Raw genomic sequence first — 9864 nt, forward strand, 5'->3', positions numbered from 1 at the left:
AATTAGTTCTATAATTGCAAGTTAGAAAAAAGAAGTTCCAACTCTTTCAAGCAGTGTTTGTGTTTCTATTGGGCAAAGCAAGAGTTTATTGTAAAAAAAAAAAATGGAAACGATACTACCAAACGAAGTCTATTTTAATGAAAACTCTAATGTTCCTAAATTTTATGGACTTTCCCAATATCGACGATTCCCAAGATAATAGCTATTATTCTTTTAAGTTACCTATTATTTGAAGTTAGCCGCCATGGTGAAATTGGTAGACACGCTGCTCTTAGGAAGCAGTGCTCAAGCATCTCGGTTCGAATCCGAGTGGCGGCATTCTTGAAAAAGAATACAATAGATTAGAAATCAATTCGAAATTTACAATTTTGTAATGGGACCTTCCCCTTATGCTATTTGCAACTTTAGAACATATACTAACTCATATCTCTTTCTCAACGATTTCAATTGTGATTACGATTCATTTTATAACCTTATTAGTTCGTGAACTTGGAGGATTACGCGATTCGTCAGAAAAAGGAATGATAGTTACTTTTTTCTCTATAACAGGATTCTTAGTTTCTCGTTGGGCTTCCTCGGGACATTTTCCATTAAGTAATTTATATGAGTCATTGATCTTCCTTTCATGGGCCCTGTATATTCTTCATACCATTCCTAAAATACAGAACTCTAAAAATGATTTAAGCACAATAACTACGCCAAGTACTATTTTAACGCAAGGCTTTGCCACATCGGGTCTTTTAACTGAAATGCATCAATCCACGATACTAGTACCTGCTCTACAATCTCAGTGGTTAATGATGCATGTCAGTATGATGTTATTAAGCTATGCAACTCTTTTGTGCGGATCCTTATTATCTGCCGCTATTCTAATCATTAGATTTCGAAATAATTTCCATTTCTTTTCTAAAAAGAAAAAAAATGTTTTAAATAAAACATTTTTCTTTAGTGATATTAAATATTTTTATGCAAAAAGAAGTGCTTTAAAAAGAACCTCTGTCCCTTCATTTCCAAATTATTACAAATATCAATTAACGGAGCGTTTGGATTCTTGGAGTTATCGTGTCATTAGCCTAGGATTTACCCTTTTAACCGTAGGTATTCTTTGTGGAGCAGTATGGGCTAATGAGGCCTGGGGATCCTATTGGAATTGGGATCCTAAGGAAACTTGGGCATTTATTACTTGGACCATATTCGCAATTTATTTACATAGTAGAACAAATCCAAATTGGAAGGGTACGAATTCTGCACTTATAGCTTTGATAGGATTTCTTATAATTTGGATTTGTTATTTTGGTATAAATCTATTAGGAATAGGCTTACATAGTTATGGTTCGTTTACATTAACACCTAAATGATTACATAAAATAAAACCTTCATGAAATGAAGGTTTTTACTTTTATGTTTTATTTGAGAACCCCTTGAACGCCTTATCAAAGGGTTCTCAAAAATTCGAGATAGATCTAATTATACTTTTTTACTTATTTCTGCATTATATACTTTTTTACTTATTTCTGCATTAATAGAGCAGACGAGTAAAAAAAAGCAAACCTATTTAGGATAATAATTGGATAAGAGAGCCTCTACCCTGTCAACGGATAGGGAGAGAACAAAATCTGGATAAATACCAATTCCTATTACTGGTAAAAAGATACAGATTAAAATAAAGAGTTCTCGTGGTCCAGAATCCACAAAATTTGCGTTTGGAACATTAAATAGCTTGTATCCATAGAACATCTGGCGTAACATAGATAATAAATAAATAGGAGTTAATATCATTCCAATTGCCATTACAAAAGTAATTAGTGTTTTTGGCATTAACAGAAATTTTGGACTAGTAATTAGTCCAAAAAATACTACTAATTCTGCGACAAAACCACTCATTCCTGGTAAGGCAAGAGAAGCCATTGAAAAGCTACTAAACATGGTAAAAATTTTAGGCATTGGGATAGATATTCCCCCCAGTTCTTCGAGATAAACAAGACGCATTCTATCAGAAGCGGTTCCTGCCAAGAAAAAAAGTGTAGCACCAATAAATCCATGGGATAATATTTGTAAAATAGCTCCATTGAGTCCAATGTTGGTTATGGAACCAATTCCTATAATTATGAAACCCATGTGAGATACAGAGGAATAAGCTATTCTTTTTTTGAAATTTCGTTGACCAAGAGAAGTTGAAGCTGCATAGATTATTTGGATCGCTCCTATTATTACTAACCAGGGCGAAAATAGATAATGAGCATGAGGTAACAATTCCATGTTGATCCGAATCAATCCATATGCTCCCATCTTTAATAATATTCCCGCTAAAAGCATACATGTACTATAATGTGCTTCCCCATGGGTATCTGGTAACCACGTATGTAGGGGTATAATCGGCAATTTGACAGCATAAGCAATAAGGAAGCCAAAATATAAAAGTATTTCCAAGGTTGCAGGGTATGATTGATTAATTAATCTTTCCAAATCTAATCCTGGTTCGTTGGAACCATATAAGCCCATACCCAGAACTCCGATTAAGAAAAAAATGGAACCGCCTGCAGTATACAAAATAAACTTTGTAGCTGAATATAGACGCCTCTTCCCCCCCCACATGGATAAAAGTAAGTAAACAGGAATTAATTCTAACTCCCACATGATAAAAAAAAGTAAAAGGTCTCGCGAAGAAAATAATCCTATTTGACCACTATACATTGCGAGCATCAGGAAATAGAATAATCGCGAATTCCGTGTAATTGGCCAAGCTGCTAAAGTAGCTAAAGTAGTGATAAATCCTGTCAATAAAATAGATCCTAATGAAAGTCCATCGATTCCCAATCTCCAGTGGAAATCGAAGACATCTATCCATTTATAATCCTCCTTTAATTGGATTAAGGGATCCTCCAGTTGGAAATGATAACAGAACGCATAAGTCATTAGAAGGAATTCTAATAAACAAATAGATATAGTATACCACCTAACGACTTTGTTTCCCTTATGAGGTAAAAAGAAAATTAATGAACCTGCAAATATCGGCAAAACAACAAGTATTGTTAACCAAGGAAAATAACTCATGATAAAGTGATAAAGACAAGATACGTTTTGACCAGAAAAGCCCGTGCTCGATTATTTCGAGCACAGGCTTCTTCGGTAAAGAGGAATCAGACGATTCGAGTGAAGTTTTTTGTAACGTATCAATAAGATAGAGCCATGCTACGTGTTGTTTCAGGCCCTAAATAAACGCGGACACTTAAAAAATCTGTCGGGCAGGCAGATTCACATCTCTTACAACCCACACAATCTTCGGTTCTCGGCGCGGAAGCAATTTGCTTGGCTTTACATCCATCCCAGGGTATCATTTCTAATACATCTGTTGGACAAGCTCGTACACATTGAGTGCATCCTATACATGTATCGTAAATTTTTACGGAATGTGACATTGGATCTATAAATTTTTCTTTTCAACATAAAATTTTTCGATCTGGTAAAAATGAAATTAGTACTATAATGAGTCATATGTATTGTAGACACCAGACGAAGCAATGGTTTATCCAAACTTCAAAAAAAAAAATCTATTTTTTAATCTGTTTGTGAGAAAGCGTGAAGAGAGCCAAGAGACTTTAATTTTGGATTTCAACAATAAATAAGAAATAAGAAAGAATTTTACGAATTGTACAGACGAATTCGAATTAGCCAATAAATTGGCTATCGTCTTTTCAATATAAATTATTGCAATATTCAAATTGCAATATCAATGAATTACAAATACAAAAATTCATTTAAGTGAAAAAGAATACTATGCAATAATCTACTAAAAAAAATGGATATTCTCAAATAATACTAAGAAAATAGTATTGATTTCTATTTATTTTAATATGTGCGCCTTTGTTTAGAGGATTCTATGTCTAATTATTCAAAAGTCTAATTATTCAATAAATTAGATTGATTGATACGAGTGGATTTCCTATTACGATGGATGGAAGAAAGAATGGATAGTCCAATAGCGGCTTCAGCAGCTGCAAGGGCTATAACAAAAATTGCGAAAATATCTCCTTTTAATTGGCGACTATCAAATAGATCAGAAAATGTTACGAGATTTAGATTAATTGAATTCAGTATAAGTTCAAGACATATTAGAGCTCTAACCATGTTTCGGCTTGTGATCAATCCATAGATACCAATCGAAAATAAATAGACACTCAAAAAAAGTACATGCTCAAACATCATTAACTAACTCCTTATCAATCTCGATTCATTTCAATATGAGGGCAAGAATTGAACCGATTCAATTAATTACAATAGAACAATTACACAACAAAAGAAAAAAAAAAAAAAAAAAAAGGAGGTATTTGTTGGCAGTAGATGGATTTTACTAAATCAAAATTGTGATTCTTTAGTTATTTATTTTAGATTTGCAATTCTTATAATTTGTACTTTTTCTAAGTTTTCTTATTGCCGAGCCATAGTAATTGCACCTATTAAAGAAACTAGAAGAATTATGGAAATGAGTTCAAACGGAAGATAAAAATCGGTTGCTAAATGAATTCCAATTTGTTGAACATTATTTATGAGACCCTGTTCTACTATTTGGTTTGATCTTGTAGTCCAAAGAATTCCATACCACGACGTATCTGGGATAGTAGTCATTAGTGAAAAAACAATAGTTATACAAACGAGTGAAGTGAACCCATCTCCAATAGTCCAATAATTCTTATCTTTAGACCATTCTGAGCCATTTACGAACATTACAGCGAATATGATCAAGACATTTATGGCTCCCACATAAATAAGAAGTTGTGCGACAGCTACAAAGTAGGAATTTAATAAAAAATAGAATAAGGATATACAAACAAGAACTAATCCCAGCGAAAAGGCAGAATAAATGGGGTTGGTAAGTAATACTACTCCTAGACCCCCTAGTAGAAGAACAAATCCCCCAAATAGCATAAGAATCTCATGTATTGGTCCAGGTAAATCCATTATGGATAAAAAGAAATTAATAGTATAAAATTTTTCATGAACTGACTAAAACTAAAGGATTCAAGGAAGGAAAAAAGGATTAGGGTATTTTTTTGTGTATAAACTTATAGTTATAAATTATATTATATCACGAAAATCTAGTCTGATTTAAAATAAGAAATAATTTCCAATAAGCAGTAGTTTTTCGTTTTTCTTTATAGTTTAATTTTAAAGTTTAATAAAGAATTATTAGATTTTTATAACAGAAAGACAAAATCAAAGTTTAGTAATCAGTAATCGTTCTTGAATTCGAAGATTTTTCTTTGTTTATTTTACTTTCAGACGAATTCCTAATTGTTTGAATTGTGTAATCTCCCATTATGGAGATTGGTAACCGACTTAAAGCAATTTGATTGTAATTCAATTCATGACGATCATAGGTAGAAAGTTCATATTCTTCAGTCATTGATAAACAGCTTGTTGGACAGTACTCAACACAATTGCCACAAAATATACAAACTCCGAAATCAATACTATAATTAAGCAATTGTTTTCTTTTAATATCCTTTTCAAATCTCCAATCCACAACGGGTAAATCTATCGGACATACGCGAACACATACTTCACAAGCAATACATTTATCAAATTCAAAGTGGATTCGCCCTCGGAAACGCTCTGGTGTAATTGATTTTTCATAAGGGTAGTGAATCGTTATAGGTAAACGATTTGTGTGGGATAAGGTAGTTATGAAACTTTGACCTATGTACCTTGTAGCACGTATTGTTTGTTGACCATAACTCATGAACCCAGTTACCATAGGGAACATATTCATTCTAAATATCTATGAAAAAGATATGTTTCTTTCTCTTGTTTGAGAGAGCTTTTGTGTTGAAAATATTCTTACTATTATTGTATTATCTTATTTATAGTGAAACAAGTTGAGAAGAGGTTGTTAATAAGAGATTGCCCAGGGAAATAGGTAAAAGAAATTTCCATCCAAGATTTAATAACTGATCCATTCTCATCCTCGGTAAAGTCCATCTTATTGTGATAGAAATGAAGAGAAATAAATAAGCTTTAGTTAATGTAATAAATATACCCATTGTCATTTCCAAAATTCCAACTGCTTTATTCATTTGGAAAAAATCAAAAAAGGATATATAGGGAATAGATAAATTCCACCCGCCCAAGTAGAGAACTGTTACAAATAAAGAAGAAACTAATAAATTTAGGTAAGAAACAAGATAAAATAAACCATATTTGATACCGGAATATTCAGTTTGGTAACCTGCTACTAATTCTTCCTCCGCTTCTGGTAAATCAAAGGGTAATCTTTCACATTCTGCCAAAGAAGAAATTAAAAAAACCAGAAAACCTATAGGCTGACGCCAAATATTCCATCCAAAAAAACCGTATTTTGACTGTGCTTCAACTATATCAACTGTACTTGAACTGTTAGATAATCATAGTCGGTGATAACATCACAGTTCCCACCGCTATTTCAAAACCGTACATGAAACCTTAGCTTCATACGGCTTCTCTATGATCAGAAAAAGGAAAGGACTGTTTTGTTCCTAGCCCCGGGGGCGTAGATAGAATTAGATAAAATAAAATAGATTTGAAAGTCCTAAATTAGACCAAAGGAATTCCGTCTGCTAGAATAAGAAAAAGCGCTTCCGAATTGATCTCATCCTTTATAATATAATGAAAATTTTTCTTTGTTCAGTAATAACTTAATCTTGGAATAAAACACTTGTTACTTGTTATAGGAATTCAATTAATAAATGGAAAGAGTTGGGTATTAGTTCATGAGCAATTCTGCATGAATATGGATAGAGGAAGGAAATAATGAAAATTTTTTCTAGTGCACTCCATATCTTTTTTACTATTCTTCTTTCCCCAGGGAGGGGGTATTTAAAAAGAAAAAATGGATAAAGGGTTAATTCGTTCTTGATAGCCATTTCCTTAACAAGTGAATGGGAACATACTCTGGATCGGAATCCGAAGAAAGTACTACTTGATAATTTCTACAAATTGCAAGTCCTTATTATGATTCCTTTTATGGGCAAAAATCTCTAATGTTTTAGATTTTCCATTACTAATCCTTTATGTACTTTAGTGTTCCTAACCCTTCACTAACTTTTGGTGGATTCTTCTTATGGATTATTAAGTTATAGTAATAACTAGGAGTATTCTAGTAATGGAATTCCATATCGTGAATCCTTTATTCTTGGCCGCTTCAAGATATGATGACTAATTAAAAAATATCAACCTTGGGATAAAGAGTTTACACTGCTTATGTTTACTTCCACTTTTTTCTTGTACGTAGGAAATGAGATTTTTTCTTTTTACTACAAATTTATAAGCTGTTTTGTTTCACTCATATAGCTATCTAGTTTAACTTACCAACCCAAATACTAAATAAGAAAAGGAATATAAATAGTTAATGGATTTTATAGGAAAAAGATCTATTTTAACGAATCACACGTAGAGATATTGCTAGCACACAAAAAGTTAATGGTATTTCATAACTAATGGATTGAGCAGCAGCTCGTAGACCGCCTGAAAAAGAATATTTATTATTTGAGCTATATCCTGCCATAAGAAGACCAATAGGAGCTATACTTGAAATGGCAATCCATAAAAAAACACCAATACTAAGATCGGCTAAAACAAAATGATATCCCAAAGGGATAACTAAAAAACTTAATAAAACTGATATGACTGCTATAGAGGGTCCAATGCTAAATAAAGAAATATCTCCTCGGGATGGCAGAATATCTTCTTTAAAAAGTAGCTTAGTCCCATCTGCTATAGCTTGAAGCAGGCCCAGGGGGCCAGCATATTCAGGACCAATACGTTGTTGTATCGACGCAGATATTTCTCTTTCTAACCACACAATTACGAGTACCTCTATTGTTATTCCCAAAAGGAGGGTCAAAATGGGTAGAATCGATATCAGTCCATAGACTTCTTTTAATAATTCCAATTTCGAAAAAGAATTGATAGTTTCTACCTCTACCCTATCTATTATCATTTCAACGATCAACTTCCCCCATAATGATATCTATACTACCTAATATCGTCATGATATCAGCCAATTTCATTTTTTTAACTAGCTGAGGAAGAATTTGCAAATTAATAAACCCGGGTGGACGGATTTTCCATCTCCAGGGGAAAAGGCTATCATCTCCTACTAGATAAATCCCTAATTCACCTTTTGGGGCTTCTACTCTTACATAAAGCTCTTGTCTTGACAATTCAAAATTGGGCGAAGGTTTTTTACCAAGAAATTTATACTCAAAATCATTCCATTCAGAATTATTTTCTTTCTTAAAGCGTCGGACTTCTAAATTTTCATAAGGTCCTCCAGGAATTTTTTCTACAGCTTGTTGAATTATTTTGATGGATTCCCTCATTTCACCAATTCGTACTAAATAGCGAGCTAACGAATCCCCTTCTTTTTGCCATTGGACTTTCCAATCAAATTGGTTGTAAGACTCATAAGGATCTACTTTACGAAGATCCCATTGTATTCCAGAAGCTCGTAACATCGGTCCCGATAAGCCCCAATTTACTGCTTCTTCTCCGCTAATAAAACCTACTCCTTCAACTCGCTCTAAAAAAATTGGATTCTGTGTAATAAGTTGTTGATATTCAACAACTCCGCGTAAAAAATAATCACAGAAATCTAAACATTTATCGATCCATCCATAAGGTAGATCGGCGGCTACTCCTCCGATGCGAAAGTAATTGTGCATCATTCGCATACCTGTAGCAGCTTCAAATAGATCATATATTAATTCTCTCTCTCTAAAAATATAGAAAAAAGGAGTCTGTGCGCCGAGATCCGCCATAAAAGGTCCAAGCCATAGCAAGTGAGAAGCTATCCGGCTTAATTCTAACATAATTACCCTAATATAGCTGGCTCTTTGTGGTATTTGAATATTCTCCAAGAATTCTGGTGCATTTACTGTTATTGCTTCTGTAAACATAGTAGCTAAATAATCCCACCTTGTTACATAAGGTAAGTATTGTATAATAGTTCGGTTTTCCGCGATTTTTTCCATTCCTCTGTGTAAATACCCTAATATGGGTTCACAATCAATAACATCCTCACCATCGAGAGTAACGATCAGTCGAAGAACACCATGCATTGATGGGTGTTGAGGGCCCATATTGACTATCATGAGATCTTTTCTTGTAAGCGGTAGACTCATATCCTTTCTTCCTTAATTCATTATTCCATGAAAATGGATTATTCCATGAATTCCTCAAAGCGAGGCTCATCAAAATGAAAAATCTAAGACTACTATAAGACTACTAAAAAAATAATAAAACAAGAAAAAAATTTGAACGATTAAATTACTGCTCCCGAATATTCAACTGACCGATTAATTTCTTATAACGTACTCTATTTTTCTTTGCCAAATAAGCCAGCAAACGTCGACGTTTTCCCAAAAGTCTTCGTAGACCTCTTTCCGATGAAAAATCTTTTTTGTGTAATTCCAAATGTGAAGCAAGTCTCCGTATCTTATTGGTGAAACTGAATACTTGAAATTCAACAGAACCCCTGTTTTCTTCTTTTTCTTCTTTAACCATAAATCCAAAAATTTTTCTACCTCCTTTCTTTTTCATGTATTTTTCTGATCAGGAAAAATACAAAATTATGTCAGTTATTTTGAAGTTATTCTAATCTCGTACACACACAAATTTGCAATTATTCATCTACTACTGGAATTTGGATTTATTTTATCGATGCAAATTGGATTTGGATAGAAGGGTACATTCTTTCTAATATTTTAGATAGAAGAAATGTTTCTTCTATCTAAAATATTAGAAAGAATTTTGCTGATTTATTTATTGCTATATGCAATTTATGGAATTGATACACCATTTAATTGATATCATTTAGCAAAATGAAAC

This window comes from Triticum urartu, unplaced genomic scaffold (assembly GCF_056163025.1).
Source record: "Triticum urartu cultivar PI428250 unplaced genomic scaffold, HENAU_Tu73 scaffold1835, whole genome shotgun sequence".
NCBI classification, from domain to species: domain Eukaryota; kingdom Viridiplantae; phylum Streptophyta; class Magnoliopsida; order Poales; family Poaceae; genus Triticum; species Triticum urartu.